The 21,672-nt window shown below is 37.0% G+C and overlaps 1 long non-coding RNA gene across 1 annotated transcript in view; it reads left to right on the forward strand.

Moving 5' to 3' along the window:
* Window positions 1-21,672, forward strand: part of LOC121337802 — a 327,956-nt gene that overhangs the window by 194,684 nt on the left and 111,600 nt on the right. Inside the window, exon 3 of the long non-coding RNA XR_005952946.1 lies at window positions 7,434-7,490. This is a non-coding gene — a long non-coding RNA (uncharacterized LOC121337802). The remainder of the gene's footprint in view (window positions 1-7,433; window positions 7,491-21,672) is intronic.

Below are 21,672 nucleotides of genomic sequence, written 5' to 3' on the forward strand. Positions count from 1 at the left end.
GCTGTGACAACCAGTTTTACAAAACTGGGAGACAGTGATCATGTTTTCCTCTACCTAATATTTTTCTGTTCAACGCAATACAACCCTTTGTATTAAGATCAGTTTGAGGAATCTTTATAAGAAATATCATATCAAAGTTGGTTGTTTGATCAAAAATGGTGAAATATTTCCCCAAGATCGAAGAAGGTGATGCAGTTATGATTTTAATATAACTACAAAACAATAATTCCATGTTAATTTTTAATTTAGTCTACAGTTCCCAAACACCATCTAAACTGAAGAGAAGTTCAGATCCCTTGCTTTTCTTTAGTCATTGACTCTAGTTAAGGGACTGTTTAGCAGCTGATGAGCTATATTGAAGTTAATGGACCTGAAAAGGGGCTTGCAGTAATTTTATTGATAATGTGGAAAAAATTAATCCTAGTTTTAAAACAGCTTCCCCCGATTTAGTAAATTGTTGGAGTTGTTAGAATAACAATAGCAATGGATTTCAGAAGACAGTGATTTGAATCACCAAGAACAGGGAGAGGCATCTTGCTGTACAGGTGCCTGCAAGTGCAGTAATTCTAAAGATGAGGGAGAAGGACAAACAGCAGTAGTTTAGAAGATGTGAAGTACCCTTTTAAGAGCTCTGCTACTAGCCACAGAACGACTCAAATGTTGAAAAGATCAAAGTTTCAGATTGTGAAAATTCAGTGTATTGATTTGGAGTAAAACTAAGCTGCAAGCTTTAAAAGTCAGCACAGGCCAATTCAAACTTGGCGCATCACAGGCAACCAAGAGCAAAGAGAGGAGAGAGTGAGTGTAGCAGGTAGTGTGCTGATGGGAGCCCTTTTGACAGGGGGTTGCAGGATTGGAGCTTCTGATTTAAAGGCCAGGTGGTGTGGATGTAAGAATTTCAGGACTAAAGAGAAAAGAAGAAGAGTGGAGAGTGTGTTTGGAGAGAGGAAGGAGACAGAGGGCTTTGAGCCACATTTAAAAACAAGAATTTTATTACTTTGGGAGGTGTGTGAAACAAGGCTTCTTAAAACAAAGAAATGGCATCCCTTTTAAGTCAAAATGGAGTTTTATGAATGACTGGGGCTTAGATTTCTGTGGCAGGAGTTATAATTACATGCTGAATACTAGTCTATTAATTGCTGATTGGAAGTTGGGTTCATTCTCAAATGATGGAAGAAAGAGCACAAATTTTGTTCTTTGAATTTAGAGAAAGATAAGAGGTTTGTGTAGGTGTTTAACAACATAATGATGTGTTTGTTAGTAAGATTTTTTGCTAATTATAGTGGCATTATAGCAATGCTGCAGTATCCATATAGGAGTAAGAATAATACAAAGAACATTGCCTGCTAATGTTAACTGCTTTGCACTTGTTCTTGTGAATATTTTGGATAGGCACAGTATCTGGAAGCATCTGCCAATAAGAAGCACCGTAAGAAGCAAAATTCACAAACAGGATATAGAGTTTCGAACTATTTTTTTTTTCTTTTTGTTTCTTCCTTGTGTAGACAGTACCTTTCTTTCCCCCTTCATCTTTGTGAGCTGACCACTTCTATTACTTTCTTATTTCTGCTGAGGCTGGTAAGCTGGTTTGATGCATTCAGCAGTCAAAAGTGCAGTTCTCTGTACATTTGTGTTGGCTGACTAAGCAAAGTGAAAGAGGCTGACTGTGAAAGTGAAAAGGTGATTTAATCTGGTGTCATAGTGTTGTGCAGTAATAAAACTCAGGGACTGTTGGACACACATTATATTGTACAATTATATAATTATAAACAATATAATTGGAGGCAGTTGAGCTTGAATGCAGCAGGCTGTTATTTAGCAATCATCTCTTTCAAGGCTCATTAAACACAGATTTATATAGAAAACCAAAGCTTTGCTCTATAAAAGCTAACTATGTGGTGGCTTTTATTCCCCAAAATGTAATGCATAGATCTAAAGCTGTCAACGTCCATAATGGATTTACTCAGTGATTGTGAATGAGGTTTTTCAGCAGATATGACAATCCTGAGCCCTTTGCCTTTATTTGAGGTGTTGTTTCTGAGAGTTTATTTGTATGTCTGGTTTGGAAGGCTAAAGAGCCTACACACACATACATCTGTCACCTTAGATTTTGAAATCTGACAAGGAGGGACAATACAGATGGTAAAGATAGTAAAGTGTTTAGAAAGGTAACAGATCTCTTGAAGTCATCCATATTTTTGTCTTACTTTAGCCCTTTAATATTTTGTAGTTCTGCAAAGATGAATGAGTTTATGGGGACAAAAATTAAGAAGCAAAAAAATTTGTTGCTCCTATCCCAAGGAATTTAGTTTTATTACCTGATATGAGTTTTATTTTAAAAAGTAAAGGTATAAGAATTTTATGAATAAAGAAGAAAAGCCACAGAACCAAGAACATCCTACCATGAGGAGATCTACAACACATGTGTTGGTCCAGTCTCAGACAACCTTTTAATAGCTGGCAGAAGTTTGTAACATAAAGTTGTATTTAAGTATTTATATATATAAACTGAAAATTAGGTGTTTAAATATTTTTATCAGGTGTTTTTAGTGTCTAGAAGTCTATCTGATTTTTAAACTGAGTTGTTAAAGAACTGTATAAAAAACTAAGACATGTACTTGAAAGGAGAGCCTGCAGACCGCCTCTCTGTGTACAGCCCTGTGAGAGCACAGCTTGGCACTACCAAGTATCTGGCCCACATGTGCTCAAGACAGTTTTGCATTTGTTATCATTTCATACATGAATTTTTAAATGCTTCATTTTAATGCTGTCCCTGACATGCATTGTGTTTCATTTCCTTCTCTCAGTGATCCGTGTGGGCCTGACAGATGCAAGGCTCCTGTGAGTTTTGTCATGCCTCTGAGTGCACAAATGCTCTGCCACGATACAGGTGCTGCATCACTGTTTCCAGAATACAGCACCTGACCTCAGCAGCTTGTGGCTGTCAGCCTCTTAGTAAGTTATTGCATTTTGCATCACTGGCTTTCACTTTGCTGGGTCAGAAACGTGTCTGCACAATAATTGGAGTTTACTTCAATTCACCTACGATACTGGAAAATGTTAATTATTCAAGTATCAGTTATTGTAGACAGACATTTTGAATGCATGTAAAGTACTGTGCTCTTGATACCTTTAGCAACTCTATCTTAGTTTTAGCCTTTAGTAACTGTGATATAGAGCTGTCTTCAGAGCTGTTTTCCTTCCCCCACTTCTGACTTGTTTGCTCATTTATCTAAATGTGTTAACTTGCAATGTTTCTCAGGATCGCATTAGAGAAATAACAAGGTCCAGCTTCTTCTAGAAACATTTTTAAAGTTTAGAGATAAAGCATTTCAAAATGCCAGCCATAAAATTCAATGTTTCTTGGTATGACTAATCTTTTTTTGCTGTTCCTAAAAAAAAAATTAAAAAAATTTTAAGGAGTGTGTATTTTCTTAGGAGCATAAGGAGAATAGAGCAGTCTTCTCTTGTAGAATTGTCTTCTCCATTGTAGAATTGTTTCACAACGTTATGACAATCATTTGATAGAAAGGTTTTCTGCTTTATTTTCCCCTTTTCCTTTATGCAAATCTATTCAATCTAACTTGGTAATCTAGGTAGTTGACTTGGTTTGTGGGTTGCATTATGGCTTTGGTATTCCATATTTTTTTCAGAAGTCCATACATACTGAACCTTAGCTGGAAACAGTCTTGGAAAAGCTTGACCTGCTCATTTTAATTCTGTATCTTCTGAGTGCACAAACAGTGCATAACTCAGGTCCCCAGACTTTCAATTTCTCAGTTACATTGAACTCTTTTTAAAAGAAAATACTGACTTGTGTTAATTAACATTGCCTTTTTTGTTTCTATCTTAAGTCCTCTCAGATAAATTGCCAGTGGTCTCCTGGTGCTATGGATGAAAGAAGCAATCCTTATCTAGTGCTTTACAGAATTTCATGGCTAGAAAACAGTGCAATGTGAAAATTTATCTTGGTTAATCACTATGGTATAGTGTGCAGGCTTCTGTGATTTGTAAAATACTGAATTTAGACCCCAAATCAAGAGCTCATCTTTCCACATGTGTTTTGACTTTGAGGTACTCTTTCCTGATGTACTACAGCTATGAAAGGAATTGCTCTGTCATGGGGTTTTATTGCCCTATGGATGGCAGAAAACATAAGCAGCATCATGGGATTTTTCTTAAAATTTGTGTTAGCAACATCTTCCCAAGGTGCCTGGTTCCTTGGGAGCCACAGACACAGTAGTCTCCACCACAGGGATCCCACGTTGTCTTTGTCTTGCATGATTTTTGCTGTCTATGTGTCCTTCCCATGAAGGTGAGCAGATTATTCTTCAGGACATGGAGTTTTGCTGTGCTTATCCCATCATGGCTGGCTCATTGGGAAGTTCTGCACAGGGAAAGAGCAGTAGCTAAACAATCCTTTGTCTTTAGTGGCACTGTGATACCTGAGCAGTTGTTCTTCCCCATACTTGAAACAATAAATTAATATCTTGCCTCAGACATTAGGGAGTAATAACTTAGAGCTGAGGGTCTTTAAATTGTTATTTGAGGGAGAATTAAACAATACATAACAACATATATATAGTAAGTGTAAAACAACTCTAAGAGGAAAGCAGAATTACACTCCATGCCAAATAGTTTGCTCACTGAGAAAATTACACTTTTTTGAAGCTTTAACTCTTTTAAGAAATTGGATATTGGCTTGTGTGACTTGCACGTTTTTCCAATTGTATTTGTATCAGCTTTTATATAGTGCATTACTCACTCTGATGGGTTAGTCCAAAGATAAAATATTCCCCATTGTAAACAGCCATATTGCAGACAAACAGGACAGAGCACAACTAACAGGCTTCACCCACAGATCTTTTCCATCATTAGTATTGCATAACTGTGTTTTGTGCACTGAAAGGTGATGGTTTTTTGAAAAAAGGAAGCAAAGAGAAAATTGAGACGTGAACTCCATCTTGATGTAAAAAAGAAATGCTTTCAGTTCTGTATATAAGGAAATATGTTTGAAAAAGAAACACTGTGTATTAAACTTGGTGAATCTTCAAACTAATTTCTTTAAATCTAGATAAACATATGTATTGATGATTGAATATGTTGCTAATCTATTTCCATTACACCAATTTTGATTCATAAGTCTTCCTCTAAACAAAAATTCAAATAAAGAGAAAGACACTATAGATGTAAAACATAAAGACTAATATTCTCAAAGAAATTATGGATCTTACAGCATAATTTTTTTTCCTTCAGACTTTAGCAAATATGTTATAAAAGTGAGATAGATATGCCAGTGTTTATGCTGCCACTCACCTTTAAAATGTGGTGGCCTCTTTCAGATCCTCATAGAAAGAGGCTGTGAAAGCCCTTCTTAGTCATGGCTCTTCCTATGGCAGAGCCTGCTCAAGTGCCTGGACCACCCACAGGACTTGGGCACCTTCGGGGAAATGTAGAGAGAGACCCTTCTGAGATCAGCAGGGGACTAAAGCAGCTGGTTTCATTTCCTATTCCTAATAGTTTCAAAGACGGAGGTTTGGCTGCTTCCGAGGAACTAATGAATATATTACTTCAAAGATGTTCATGGCACAGGAAATGTAAAGCAAAGTGAAGTGTAATTCACAGGGGTGGGGGTGGAGAATCAGCTTTGGGTTGTTCATTTGAAAGCAGTGGATACATTTAATCTGAACTGCAGAGCATGGTCCAACTGGTTTAAGCTCATCTCTTTTAATTATTGAAGTGTTCCGTAGAAAACTGTTCTAATAGCAAACAAGTGCTGCAAATCAGCACAAAGGAACGTGTAACTCTTCTCCCACATGAGGGTGTAACAAGGTGTGACAAATCAGTTTGCTTGCAGGCAATAGCAGAAAGTTGATGGTCTGCGTCCCTTTCCTCTTCATACCATCCAAGTATGCTGTGACAGAATTATTCCTGAGGTAATTTCCTGATGCATTATAAAGCCAGACTGCTGGTTTGAACCTTGCAGCACCTAACAGTGTTAGATTTTGCTTTCTTGTTTGCACTTAGCTATATGCAAACATGGCTCACCACAAAACAAACAAAAAAAACATGGAAATAATCCCCTGTCTCAACTCTCCCAAACAACTACATTTTAATTTTTTTTTTCCTCCCTCTTATATCCTAAAATATTGATGGATATCATTCTAGCCCAAGGCAAGAAAAGGGGGCCTGGAGGATACCTTTTGCCCTTCAGTCACTGCTATAACTCCCTATGAAACTAATGGAAGTTCTGCTACTCGATTGAGAAGAAATGGGATTAAGTCTTTGCTTACTGATCCCATTCTGATGCAGTCGAGTTTCCTGCATCCGTATCACGGACAGAAAAACAGGAAGGCCAGCGTTAACAGATATTGCTTAAAAAAACAGTATCAGGTGTCATACTCATGTTAAATGATCCTGGATTGTGTATCTTTTCATAGCCTACTCTGAAACAAGATTTCTTGTGCTGCTTAAGTGGAGTCAATGAAACAATATAAGTCAGCAATGGTGGATTCATGTTTTATTCTTTGCTTGAGGACTTAGATTTCTGTGCACCAAAAGATGGAGATTGTATGTTGTGTCATCTCAAGCTCATGTTATATTACTGTCAATCTAGTAGAGAGTTGAAGCTGTTTTCTTTTCAAGAATATTAGCACTATAAATATGTTCTGCATACATTTATGAGTGTTGGACGCGTCTAATTTCTACTTGCTTTCTAGCCAATGCAGGCTGATAGGAAGTCGTGTTTGTCTTGCTTTATAGCTCAAGAAATTTTAGCAAAATTGTTCAAGATCTTAAGCTTGAACAGAGAATATACGAGAAGACTAAATACAAGGACTAAGTACTTGACAGCTATGACTTTTAGAGAGCTGATTTTATAAAAGTGCATGGATATAATGGTACTGTTGGCAGAAAAGAGCCCCCTCGTCTCCCTGACAGTCCTTATTGCCTTATTGTCTCTTTCTATTTCCCTTTTCCACTCCCTTCTTTTGGTTTTTCTCTGAGAGAGAAAGTACGTAGAATGGAGCAAAGATAAAAAGTGGAAATAAAGGAAGAAAAATGTGTCTTGTTTTTTGGTCTTTGGAGATTTATTCAAAGAGCATCATAAGAATTTGTGCATACCAATTTTAATTTTTCAGTAACCTCTAAGGGGCTTTGTACATCTTTCTGAGATACTTCTCAGAGCCAAATGCTGGACCCCAGTGAGCACAGTGTAAATATTAAAATTAGATAAATCACAGACTGGGAAATTAAAGTTATCTGTTCATATCCAAATTGTAACAGAAAGTGAAAAGAAAGTCTTGGGATCCTAAATTGTCTGTGGTGTTAAACTGCTTTTCGTCATTTCCTACAGAAATCCATGGTTTGTTAGCCTGTTCTAAAGAGGGCAAAACTTTATCGTGAGTGAAAATGTGTTGCTTCATATTCAACAGGTCAAGTTTTCTTTGGATTGAGGTGGAACTGTAGCTCATGGACATCTGATGTGATAGGTAAGTTGAATTTGATATATCTTATTACTATACTACCACATGACAAATGTTGATCTTGATTATGCTAGTGTAAGTGCAATTTATTATCTTTCTTATTTTTCATTTTCACCAGTATTAGTGAAATGAAAATTTGCCTTTCTGTCCATTTCCCTCAAATGACACTTCAAAAACTAAGTTTAAATTATTAGAAATGACCATTTTATTTAGAAACAAAAGACATCAGGAGCTATTTAACAACAAAAAATTTCAATAAAACTTAGCTCCTTGAAATAAGATGTTAAGATATTCTACTGTGAAAAAGGATATTTGGGCTTATGAGAAGACAGTTCAGAAAATCTGATGTAATTGATGTATAGCCCATGTGCTCATATATTAATAGATAATTGTTTGGGTGAAGTAATGGTCAACAGCACTAAATTACTTTATGGCTCTGTTTTCTCTTTGGCTGTTTAATCATTGTGCAGTGTTTAAAAAAGGAGTCCAAGCATGTCACTAAAGTGAGACTTAAGTAGGAGTAGAGTCTTATGTTGTGCTATAGAGTGAATTTTATTATTCTCAGTAATTGTTTAGTACTTGAGAAGTGCATCTACAGATCTGCTTGGTCTTATGAAACAGCAGGGGGACCAAGCAGGAGTTTTGCTTACCCAGAAGTGTGTGAGGATGCTCCAGTGCTAGAGAAATAGTGAAGAAAATGTAAAAGGATTTGAGCTAAGGTTGCATAAGGCTCTACAAACACTTTGTGACAGGAACATCCACCATGGAAACAATTCCTGGAAGGGTTTTGGTAATCAGAAGCACTTAGAGAAATGGTGTCCTGCTCTGTTTGTGTCAATCAAATAGATGCATTGTAGAAAAGTGTATTTAATTGTGGAGAGCTGAGCTGAAAAAGTTGGAACTGCAACTTAAAGTTGCAATAAAAATTTCTAGGTATAAAAGAAAAAAGGAAATTATAAATAGCTATTAGTTTTCCATCTCTGAAAACCAGTTTAGGAGACTGCCTAATTATGTCATTTTTCAAGCTGCAAGGTAACTTTTTCTGAAGTAATCTAGACAAGATATATATAAGTATATTCCTGATAGGATTTTGAGTCCTATTTACAGTATGTATTGTTGCTTACATTAACTTTTTCATGGTTAGGATTTAAAAATGAAAAAAAATGTCCATGCATTCTCTGCTAGTCTGAACACGAGGATACATTTCTGAAACTCCAATGTTCATACTTCATAGTTGTCTTTTTATAAAGTTTTGTGGGGGAGAGTTTCACTGCTTTCAGACTGTTTCACTTTGATCACTTCATTTAAGGTATCAAACATGTTTGGGGGTTTTAACTTGCATTTTTCACTCACACTGATAAAGACCATCAAAGGCAAACTGGTAGCACCAGACTAACACTGGGATGATGAAGTGACAGTGAATTAAATGACAGGAAGGTGAAATATATGATAATATTTTTAGCATCAGAACAGTTTGCCACCTATACCTATATATCATGCATAGATGGATCAGCTTCTAAAATGTCAGTAGCTTGTGATTTACAGCTCAGAAATTTGTCCTTTCCTGGATAAAATGTTTAGTTTTTGTGCATGTAATGTCTTGCAATTTATTATACAGGCAGGCACTTAATTGGGTCTGAGCATGAATGCCTCAAATAAGAGGTGCTTTCATACTGCAGGAGTGCATGAGAGAAACCAATGTTACACACATGTGTATGTAAATGTGATTGAGAACACAGGATCAAATGGATATATTTTTCCATTGCTATGTTGCCTTTTATCATGGATTGTAAAAATCCATTCTTGCTTGTGGGAAGCAGACAAAGGAAAAATGACACTGCAGAAATATGTGGATCTCTCCCTCCTTGCAGAAAGAGAAGGATTCATATCAGAGAACTGTATGAGCTCACCTTTTCAGTAGAGGTTTTCTTCCTGGTGTTTGTGTGCGTGTATGAGTATCTGTTATGTAGCATAAAAGATCAATGCATTTCACAGATAAGATCTTTCCTTAAAGAGGAAAAAGCTCAGATGTAAGAGGATAAATTTTTTCCCTCACTGTGTCGGAAACAAGTGTCCAATGTTCTGGAAGGTCTGATCATGAGGAAATGGAATATAGATTGTACCACAGGTTTAAACCAGAAACAGAGAGACAGAATAACAGTCTGTAAAACACGCACAATGTTGTCAAGCCATGAACACATTGAAAGTTTTTTCATAGTAACATAATTAATGTCCTAAAATCCACCAGGAAACCAGATGGCAGCCAGTGGATTTGATGTGTATACAGTTCATTTTGTGGGTAGGAGGATAGTGACACTTATTCTTGAAGGAGGAACAGCACTTTTCTGAAAAAGAGGCAGGCACACAGGCAGCTGTTTCAGGAAATGATATTCCAGCAAGTTGGAAATATGGAACTGAGAAGGAAATGAAGAGCCCAAAAGTGAGAGTTCAGTGGCAGAGGTTATAGAGAAGGAGCTACAGTGAGAAAATGAACAAATTCAGTTAAAAACACCCTTCATTATCCCTGGTTCATTACCTTGGGTTCCTCTCATTGCTAGTGCTTAGTTACTTGTTGTGATGGAAACTCCCCATCTTGATTCACTCTGCTTTAATTATCAGTTGTGTGGCTTGAATACAGAAAAAGTACAAAGGAGATGAAATTGCCATCATAATGGCCAGGTTCAGACAGGTCCTCTAAGGATGGCAGAAGAGAATAAAATTTGCTGAAGGTATTTAGGAAAAGTTGCTTCTCTGCTAAGGAATAATGCCAGTAACTGGTATGTAGAGAAAATGAAGGAGCACCATCCACATGTAGTTTAAAAGTACAGGAGGGATAAACTGTGCAGTGAACATGCACTATATGTATAAGAACTCAAGCAAACTCTCCTTTAAAAATTAATTATCATATTGCTTTGCTTTTAAATTAATTATTATAATTATTTATTACAGTGATGCCATTATGTATGGTTCAGCAGTCATGCATTGGATATGGTTCCCTCCAGAGATGAATTTGGAGTTGAAAAAAAATTGAAAATAAACTTTCAGTGGAGACAGAGCTAAAAATGAAGCTATTTCTGTTCCAACAGTGCTGTTTCTAATAGAGGGTACGACAACGTGCAGAGGCTCAAAGATGTCAGTGAAAATAACAACCTGACATTACATGTGCAGTAAATACTAAAGATTGGAGGCTGGTTTATTACTTTTTTTTTTTTTTTTTTAATGTGTGGGTAGTCTGGAGGCTGGTTTATTACGTTTTGTTTTTTTTTTTAATGTGTGGGTAGTTTTTTTGGTTTTAGTTCATGCTAATCTGCTTGATAGCTCATTATCTTTCTCCTTTGGTTTCATGGCAGTCTACCAGTTTATGTTAATGGCTGTTTCTTTACCAGTCTCATAAGGTCATCATTTGAAAATGGTAACTTAGGGCAGATGTTTACATAAGTTAATATCCTTTCATTTTATATGGGCACACTGAAAAACTGAAGATCACTTACTGTCAACAAATTGTACTAATAATATTATGCAGTCTTTTGAGACTAAAATGCAAAATTCGAAGTCTATTAGATTGGTTGTCTAATCAGAGTTCATGACAACAATATAACTGTTTTTGTTTTAAAAAAAAAATAAGAGCAGACAAAACAAAAAAATCATGACCAGTGAGGATTTGGCCATTTAAAGAAAAGCAAGAGCACTTCTTCATCTCAAGAAACCTCAAGACCTAGAATTGGCACCAGTATACTCCCTGCTGCAAATATCGAGGTACATAGGTCTTAAAAAGTTGTATTATAGTAAACACTGGACTACATGCTTTAAAAATGTGTTGGTGGATGGGAAGTGGAAATGGTTGCTGAATTACTCAGGTGGCTTTAAGCAACTACGTGAGCAATTGTATGATTTATGGCGGATGGCTCTTGGATATAAAGTGAGGAATCCTTACCCCATGAATTAGGCACACAGTGTGGCTGAGTTGCAGTGGCAGGAAACTCACTGTTGGACCTGAACTAAGGTCAGGAGCCATAGTGTCAGCTCTCAGTCCATTTATTGAGCAGAACTGAAAAACAGCAAGACTTCACCAGTAGCTGGATTGCTCTTGTCCTGTAGCATTGGAAAGAGGAAGAGTGGAGAGCAGAAAGAAAGAGGAAAAGATATAAAGTGATTCTTGTGTGATTGGGTTTGTGCATGAAACTTTTGTGTGTCTTCTCAGCAGCATCTCATCCTGTGGAATAAAATACTAAGCTAGATGATCGTCAGCCAAGAGGGATTTCTTGCTATTCTTCCTGCTTTGTGGCATCAAACATGGATTTTGGAGCAAGGCCAGGGTTAGACTTTAATAAACTAGTGGAGTTGTCTGTATTTTCTACAATGAGGGCATCTACAGTACTTTTGTCTCTCATCATGTTGGCTAGGAGGACATATCTCACTGTGGCTTTTCTCTGATAAACTCTTACGCGTGTCCCTGCACTCAGATCTACACTTGTTGCAATATTTGTACTGTACTGAATTAGCAAGAGATCCTCTATGAAACTTTGGTGTCTCCTCTAGCAGTAATTTTAAAGGGAAGAAATAACATCAAATCTTGTAGATTATTTCATTTCCTACTAAATTCACCACAGAGCCTGAGAAGTCTCCCTGAATAGTGGAGATAGTGTATTTCACCTTTTCTCAGTCCCCTGCAGTAACTGCAGTTATTCTGAAGATCCTTTGAGTTCAGCTGGTTGCCCATGCCATGGCTCAGCAAACCAGAAGGTTTGCTCTTAAGACCTTAATGAGACTTAAACATGTGCTGAAATGTCTTTTGCTGAAAAATCACATAAGCACAAGCAAGGATTGAAATGTGGCCTTAACTGGTACCATAAAACTTAACTTTGTGTTAAATATTCTGGTTTTGAAAATTGAGTACATTTTAAAAGCTCTAGCATTCATTTACACATATATGTCCCATGCATACATAATAAGGAAATGTCATTTTGCAAGTTGCTACCACTACTTGATCATTAATTATTCTTCTTTTGCTCTTTGATTAGTTCATGGTATGAAAAAAATGTCATGTGCTAGGACATTTTGGTGTAATTTGAGAAATTAGAAAATGCAAATAGATATATTACTTGTTTTTCTGTAACTGCGTTGAAATTTGCTTTCCGCATCTGGGGAAGAAGAGAGCAACTGTGGGAGCATATGTGTTTAAAAATGTGTAATTTCACAGCGTGGCTGATTTGGCACGTAACAGGAGGGTCTTTCCCAGAGTGGTTTTTCTTGCAAATAAGGCTTTCCTTGACCTGCTGCTTCTCTTGAATGCCAACTCGCTTTTGCAAACCTCAGAGTAAGGGATGGGGGAACTGGAAGCTCAGGTCCTTCTGAGCTTTTGGCATTTATATTGTGAGACAGTTGAGATCGAGTTCATTTTGCTAAGCTGCTCACCCATAATGGATCTGTCACAGAGACTTGACAACATATTTGTATCCATTTTGGACAGCATTTGCTGCTCAGCGCTCTCCCTGTGAAAGTTTCCAGCAGACCAATCCGATTTACTGTTAGTAACCCTTCCTCTGTCCCTGAGAACACAGCTATCCTTTCCATAGGTTGGGATTGCCTGATCATCCTTTCCATAGGCTTAATAGGCAGTTATCTGTTCCAGCCATGCTTTATCTTTGAATTGGTAGAGAATTTTGAATTTGAGAGCACCTCTTAATTTGATCCCAATTTTCTTGTGTTCAGCTGGCATAAAGATGGCCCAGCGAAATAATGGAAAAAATGGTGTTTTATGTCAGAAACTTTATTGTTTTTTTCCTCTGGAATTCAAAATTTGTTTGAGTTTCTGGTTTGTTTCTGATGTAAATATGTGGCAGGGCTGGTGGAAAGGAAAATAATGGTATCTCATAAACTGAAAATCTGACTTTCCTGCCAACTGTGTCTGGGAAACCAAGTTATCTTTCAGAGACTGGAGCTGCTAACAAATGGAGAAATAAATTACTGCTTTTTTTGTATCCAACCACTAATGCTGAATTTATGCAAGTGTATTTAACTCCAAGTTCTGATTCAAAATTGGGTGTTTTATTCTACTGAAGACTTAGTTGAATCTGAAATATAATTTCAGTCTTTGTGGCACAAGAGGATATTTTACCCCCTCCCTTTCTCTTCCTCCAACAAGAGAATTTTTTCAAGTTCAAATCACTGAATAAACCTGCAGGAAGGAAGACAACCATTTCTAAATATAGTAAGCTGAGCTCTAGGCATTATCAAGGCCTGGAGATACAAGTGAAAATGAAACCACTGACTCTTCTCTACTAATTCATCCCCTGGGTCTCTACTTTCCTGATTTCTTTTTCTTCCTTCCTCTCCTTCTCTGCTTTTCCCCTTCAGTGCTGCTTTTTCCTTAACAATAGTTATATAATGCCATCTTTCCTTCAGGATGCATCCTATATAGTATAGCTTATATATGTATTAGTAGCTCTGTTCAAATCCATATTCTTTCAGTTCACTTTAGAGACTTTTTCCAAGCTTGAGTTGAAACAAGCAGTGGTTTTCCCAGAGAGGGCCAGCTCTCATAGCATTGCCCTGGTTCCAGGTCAGTGCATGGTGTTTAGGTTTAATAGCATGTCCTAGTATTTTCCTTCTTCAACCTACGCAGCCCTATCTCTAATAAGACAGCATCTAAACTGCTCTTTCTGTGTTTCCTGAGGCAGATAGAAATAATAATACTCGTCAAAGGGTAATGCTTGAAGGCACATTTCTTTTAAAAACAGACACAGGTTGAATGAATTCTGCCACCAAAGTGTGGTGGTTGCAAGTTAATGATCAAGAGAGAGTGAAGCTCGCTTCATTCCCAACAAGGTCCATTTAGCAAAGCTGATCTTTTTCGCTGGTGTAACCTACTGCAAAAAATAAATAAATAAATTCTATATCTGATGCTTCTTTGTGGCATGTCTTTTTTTTTTTTTTCCATCACTCTCTCCTAAAGCTGTCTATGGCTTTCTGATACTTGCTGTTGGTCTTCCACTACCTCCCCTTGAAAATTATTGTGGGAGACAGCCAGAGCACCTGACAAATCCACTGCTCTTCAGAGACCTTTCCAGCACTTCCACTGTGCATGTTAATTGTAAAAGATGAAATGAAATACCTTGGGCTGCACTGACCTCATAATCTGCTTTCTAAATAGCGTCTCCATTCCATAAATCCTCTTAGAGATAAATTAAAAATGCCTGTAGAAGAGATATAGCCTGAATGTAATAATTAAGCAGGTGCTAAGAAGCAGCCTATTATTCATATATCTGGGTTTCACATGATAAAAAAAATTCTAAAAAGTTATTACTGCTTGAAGAGAGACTTGATCGATCACCATCTCCAGCTGCCCAAGCACAGAATTGAGTAATTGGAGAAAAATCTTCTAAAAGGGACCAACCATCATCAGAGCAGAAGTTTCCTTCTAATCAAATCAGTTTTAGGAGTAGCTTCTTCCTTGCTAGGCCATACCACTTACATTTTTTGTCTGAATGCTGAATGAACCCTGAAGGGGCAAAAACCTTCTTTGAGTAAAAGTTGTAGGTGAAAACAGCATTGCTTCTATACAGTGTCGTTTAAAATTCATTTCTGGAAGATAAGAGGTATTTAACCACAAGCTTGTGGCTAAGGAGTGGTATATCAGAGGCTGTTGTTCACAGATCATTCAAACTGAAGATTATCAGTCGAGTACAACCTTACAAATGAACAAGCATGCAAAAATTCTGATACCATTTTTAAAATGGAAAGTAGAGGCAAAACTGGGACATTTGTGTAGTGTGGCAGTAAATTCAGATATTTAGCAAGCAACTTCTGTAGTAAGTTTACTATTTTCTACATAGGGAAAGTAGCCAACTGGGATTTTAATTTTGTTTGGGTTTTTATTTTTTTCACTTTCTAAACTGCTTCTCATGAAATTATGATCACTTGCAATTTGGGAGCAGAAATACCACGCAGGGAATAAAGTGCCTCAGCTGCTTTTTCAAAATGAAATAGCTGTGTCTAAAAGGACTATGCCTAGACAGCTTCCAGAGGGCTGCAGAGCATGCTGGCTCTGTGTATGCTGTGCTGGAGAGAGAAGAGCCTGGGTACTGTGGGGTTTCCTGAAAAGTCAGTGGCTGGAGAGATTTCAAATATTTAATTGTCTTCAGAGTAAAACCTTTATGCGTGGTGTTGATAAATATTACTTTAAACCTGTGTGTGAAATCGTGACAACATCACTGGAGAAGGGTCTGTCTGACGGCTGCGATTGCGCTATCACCCATCAGCCACATGTCCCAGCTGCCGGATTAGACGCAATTTGGGGCAGATAAAACGTGTGCCATTGTGTTTTGTACTGAGGCTGGCACAATGAGGCCCCACTGCTACCTGGCTCTGCTGGGCACTGTCAGTCTGGGAGCATTATAACAGCTTGGAAATTTGTAAAATGCACAGACAAGATGTTCAGATAAAAAGTTTCACACTGGAGCAGTGTGAAACTGAAAAAGCTTTTGAGAGATTTCTGGGTTAAACATTTGCTACTCTTCTGTGCTGTTTTGCTACTCTTTTGTGATGTTTCATCCTCACAAAAAGTACTTTCTCACAAAAATAAAAAAGTATGCGTTTCTTTCTTTCTGTAGAGAATAAACATGAGTGCAAAGTCACAGCCAGGCAAAGTCACAGCTTGTTGAAGACATCATTTTAGTTCAGTATTATGCAATGTGTTAAAATTAACAAAAAAGAAACACCCTTGAGCATTTTTTTATTTACAAAATACATCCTTTCAGATTTCTTTTGTTCAGAATCTAGTTATGGCATTCTCCATTCTGTGAGTGGAGTCTCAAACACTCTAGAAGCTTTTTTTTGTTTTCTTTTTTATGAAAATAAGAGGAGGAAATTACAAGGTGGAAAATCGCCTAAATTATTCCAATGTTTCTTTTAAATCTTGAAATATTTAACATTGTCATCAGTATGTTAATGAGTTTCTTCATTTTGAAAATGTTGCCTTTACTTCTAAAATAAGTACTCACTATTTTTTTATTGTTCGGATTTGCTTTTGCAAAAAATATATATAAAAAATTAATACATGAGAACAGTATAATTGTTTCCTTGTTATCTGTCAGGAGTTTACATTTTATCAGTCTCTTGAACTTGCAACGTAGTCGTTTTCTCCACTGATATCATAGTTCAAATTTGTGAGTCAGCAATTAAAAATAGTTTGATTATTTTCCATGTAAAATGTCTACATGTTGGTGACTGTCTTTCCCATATGCACCTCTCCGATTGCCTGAGCATTTGAATAAGAGCTAGAAGTCCTTTAACTCCCCCATAGTGTCACTCATAGACTTGGGTGGGACCACAGTAGCAGTCTTTAAAACCTTTTTTTCAATGACTGGCCATGCAGCAATGTAGGGATGTGAGGCAGGCTGAGGGCACCGATAAATTTAATTTGCAAGAGAAAAAAGTTTGGAGTAGAGTTTGGTAAAATTGAGTGATTGACAGCAGTTATTTGATTTCCTTAGTTAAGTCCATGACATCTTTGGGTGAGGATGATTCTGGAAGCATGAGTCAAGCCTAATTGCTTGTAGCACTCACCTGAGACTAATACAATGGGAGAAGAAGAACATACCCCTTCCTTCCTTCCTTCCTTCCTTCCTTCCTTCCTTCCCAGTATGTAGATCTCTGACTTGGGGAGCACCTGCAAAAACCTCATATCTGGGAATGATCAGTGTAGGAGAAGCAACAGTTGCCTGTCTGAATAAGGGTGGTATTGTATCTTAACTGTAGTTAAATGTATGCATGCCTTTACCAGGAGCATTTCTCTTAGCTGGAGTTGTCTCCCACAGGTACTGCAAAAGCTGGAGATACTTCAGTGTGTGGCATGGGTGTTTTTTTTTTAAATATCTGTAGAGCTGTTATAAGAAAAAAAAAAAAAAAAAAAAAAAAAAAGCAATATTTAAGTATATCAATTATTTCAATACATGCAAAACATTTTTAAAGCCTGCCTTTCACAGTCAGTGTTGTTTTGTATACTCCAAAATTGTTAGCAGAACTGAATGTGAGCATTTTTGTTTGAAGTGATGGAGAGCTTGAATGCCCTCCTTTCTTTGCCTTCCAAAAGACTACATTGCTTTTAATTAGCTGTAGTCTTTTTGCTAAGTAGAATGAAATTTCCCAGCTGTGTAGGAGATGTGGACCAGCAGAAGGTGTTGGAAGCTGGGAGCACTGAGAGTGTTTCCAACAAAAGCATTCATGAGCCAATTTCATGTTGAGTAAAATAGCAGTGAAGTGCTTAGCTCTGTTTGCAGATCTGGACTGCAACCACATCTTTCTCTGCCCAAAATGTGCTGCTTCTGGCTTTTAAACTTAACTGTAATAAAACATTATTATTGAGAATTTTCATATTTCCCAGTACAATTACAAGCTGTGATCTAAGCAGCAGTGCCATTCCTGTATTTACCAGGAATACCAGCTAGTGTTTTAGCTTGATCCTTCCCTCGTGCTTTCTTGGCAGAGTAATTTGGATCTTTCTCTAGAATTATTTGTGGAAGATCAAATGGCAAAATCAGTGAAGCCCCTTCTGCAACTGATGGTCTTTTACTGTGTGCATCTATTAAGTTTTCTGCTCTGTTGCGTAGCCGCGCTGGAGCTGCACTCAGACTGAGACCACACGTCCTCCTCATGCTCATGGCTGATTTTACTGTGTGTTGTAACTCACACATAAGTGGACTGCATGTTTACCTTCTCAGTTGCTTTTTGCCATCTAGGACTTCATTTGAAATCATAAGTCGGAAAAATGTGTGGAGAGTGATATAGCTTCTAAATTTAATTTCTGAATTATGATTAGATTTTTTTCTTTTTTTTTTTTTTTTTTTTTTTTTTTTTTTTGAGTATATTTGGTTCACCTCCTCAAAATAGTCACATGCAGTTATTGAGCACTTCTGCGCAGAAGGAGATGTCTCTTTAGTACTAAAATCAACAACCACGTTCTCTCAGGTGTGCACTCCCATCATGGCAGACACAAGATAAATGCTACATTTCAGAATATCTTGTAGGAAAAGAGCAGCATAGAGCCTATTCTTTAATAGTCTTCTTAGCACATAAAGCACATGGATTGAATGCTCAGGGGTTTATTTAATATGTATGTATATTGTATATATGATCCTACAGTAAAAGAAACGTACACTATTCTGCTGATTTAATAGCTCCATGAGCATTAGAAATGTTATTTTAATTTACCTTCTGCATATCTACTTATGCAGGATTAAATACTCCTTGACTTTAAGCAAATCACTGGAAAATGTTTTTCTCAGTTTTTCCTGTTTTTCTTAGGTATAAAAGCACTGTAATCCTTAAAAAAAAGAGTGTTTTTCTTACTCTGCAGTTTGAGTGGCAGAAATCAAGTCCTGTCATGTCAAAGACAAAAGAAAATCATTCTCATATATACGTGTTATCAGAATGTTTTGTACTCTAGTTCTTTTTTTTTTAGTTCTCTAGTTCAAGCCTTAATTCTTTTTTTGCTACATTCCTTAAAGTACTCAAATGAGTACTTTAAATGTGGATTGCACAGAACTGGCCAAATGATTGGACCAAATGATTAATGACAGTGAGAGCTAACTCTTGTGGCAAAAAGGTCTAGGAAAACTTGATGTTATAGAGTGGTCTTTCAGAAAAATAGCAGATAAAATTCCAGATTCAAATAATAAAAAACCTCATAACTGGAACCAAACTAGAGTACACATATTGTATTAATGGTACTGAAATTAGCTATTAGCATTTAGACAGTAGGTCTTAGAGCAATGTGGTATATCGTTCCTTGAAAATTTCTCTTCAAACTTAGTAACAGTCAAAATTGAGCACCAGAAAGAATAATGAACAGAAAATGCCTTATGGTGCTGCATATCCACTTGCAAAATCCATGGTATGTTCACGTACTGAACTTTGCATGCTGGTCTGGATTTCTTTCTCAAAAGAGAAAGATGGAAATTGCAAAAGGAAAAAAGGCCAGCAATTAAGAATAGAACACAACTTCCATTTATGAGGAGATGAAGTTCACTAACAGATTTTACGGTAGGAGAAACATATCTGAACAATATCCCAGAGTTTGTTATAACCTTGAACAGTGTAGAAAAGAATGCAGACTGTTTATTCTGTTTCTTATATTGCAAGGAATCGGGGTATCAAACACAATTTTTCAGCCTGAAAGATTTCAAAAAAATTTAAAACTGTTGGTTAACCAAGCAGCCTGTGAAATCATTTAATGAATTCTTGGCAAAATCCCCCTGAAGCACTATCAGAGCAAAGGTACAGACACAGACTTTGACTTGGGAAGTCCCTTGGCTGTTGAGGAAATATTGCTGCCATTCCCTCGTTTATTTACTCTTTCCTTAGGCATCAGTTTCTTATAGTGGCAGTCAGAGGCAGAGCAGTGAAAAATAGACATTGCATCTGACTGACGTTTTTCCTACTAATATACACATGCACATATAAGTCTTTTAAAATAAAAATGTATTTTAAGGGCTGTTTGCAGTGCTTATGTGCTTAATTTAGTAGATGAAGGGAACTGGTTTTGTTTAAAATATAATATCTGTTTATGTCTTATGAAAAATTGTTAAAATCAGAAGTACACTGAAAATGTATGTCCAGACAGAAGTTATATGTTATGGTCTAGGGAATATCTGTTATTAGTCTGCCAGTCTAGGTGCTGATTTTTTGTTATCAGCTTCACTATCCTAGTTTTACCTTTCGAGCACACAGGGACCAGCAATTCTGATTAAAAGGGTCAAATTGCATGGGATACAGTAGGAGCTCATTCTTATTCCGGTTGCACAAGACTGTGATTGCTATCCTTTCTGAGAGAAACAATAACGTTTTACAAGACTGATTTTTAATTGCATCCCTTACTTGGGTGCAGAGCAATCTCTGGAGGATGCCTTTTCCCTCCTTAAAATGAAAGAAAAGAGCAGTGCAAAATTATTATGTTCAAGGTAGAAGCAGTGTATGTTTGGAACTTGCTTGCTGGCTTATCTTCCTTGTTTATTTTTAACTGAAGAAATACTGTGTCTGTGACAACCTTGTAAGAAAACAGTGGGGTTTAAAGAGATCTTTCAGTATTAGAGAATAAGAATTTTTTTATTATTCTAGTTCTACAAAGCAAATAATCATGATCATGGTTTCATAGCTTCAAAGTGAGGTAGCTGAAGTTTTATTCTGATTTGTGAGCTCTTGGATAAAGAAATTGCATCTATCATATAATTATATTTTATTTCATTAGTAGTATAACTACAGTACACTTGGCATTAATAAAAAACAGAACACGTGTGACAAGACTTGAAAGCAAAAGTACTTCTAATTCACTGGGATTGTGTTTCATTATGTACCTTGCATGGAGATCCATGAGCTGCTACTAAAGCACAAATGAAAATAGCATGTTTATTGTCAATGATTTTGAACTTACAGTGCTTCCACTGGGGAATTTTTAAAGGTTTTTAATCTCAAAATGGTTGGGAAAATTTAGTTTGGGCACCTTCTGTCTTCAGCTGGTTTTTGCCAGTAAGAGACAATGTTCTGTTAGACAAGAAGTAGTAAAGGGGCTCTCTGTTTTTGTGTGCACCCACACTCATCTTGGACTCAGTGGGGTGCAGTGCCAGCAAGTCACACATGGCATCACTGATTCTTTGTTTTGAAATAATTCACCACTAATCATGAATGTTTCCAGTGCATGACCTGACCTGAAATGGGAGCAGTAAATGCATTAAAATTTTGTGTGGTGTGGGTCTGGATGGACAGCTCTTAGTGTGAAAAATGATGCTGCAGCTGAGAGGCAGTAGATCATGGAGCTCTGCTGTGGGTGCTAATGTCTAGTGAATTTGCTGAAGACCTGCCCCACCTACTCCTGGTGACTGGGATTTGCTTCCTTTCATTCCTGTCAGGTGCATATGCTATTCAGAAGTTAACATTGTTCCTTTTACTGATCATTTTCAGGGTGCAAGATGGTGGGCTGGTTATATCTTTTATTTCATCCATTCAGATTTGGTCTACTTGGAGTTATGTTCTGCATAGTACAGCAGAAGGAAAAATTTTTCTTCAGCTGTCCACATATGACTTGTTGTCCTGTGGGTGTTTACGTACTTGTGAAGTTGTTTGTATTTGAGTTGAAAGTTGGAGTTGACTCCAGCAGTTTTGTTCCATTGCACTGGTAAAAACCCTAAATATT

The sequence above is a fragment of the Onychostruthus taczanowskii genome, unplaced genomic scaffold, assembly GCF_017590055.1.
Source record: "Onychostruthus taczanowskii isolate IOZ18803 unplaced genomic scaffold, ASM1759005v1 scaffold29, whole genome shotgun sequence".
Taxonomy (NCBI): Eukaryota; Metazoa; Chordata; class Aves; order Passeriformes; family Passeridae; genus Onychostruthus; species Onychostruthus taczanowskii.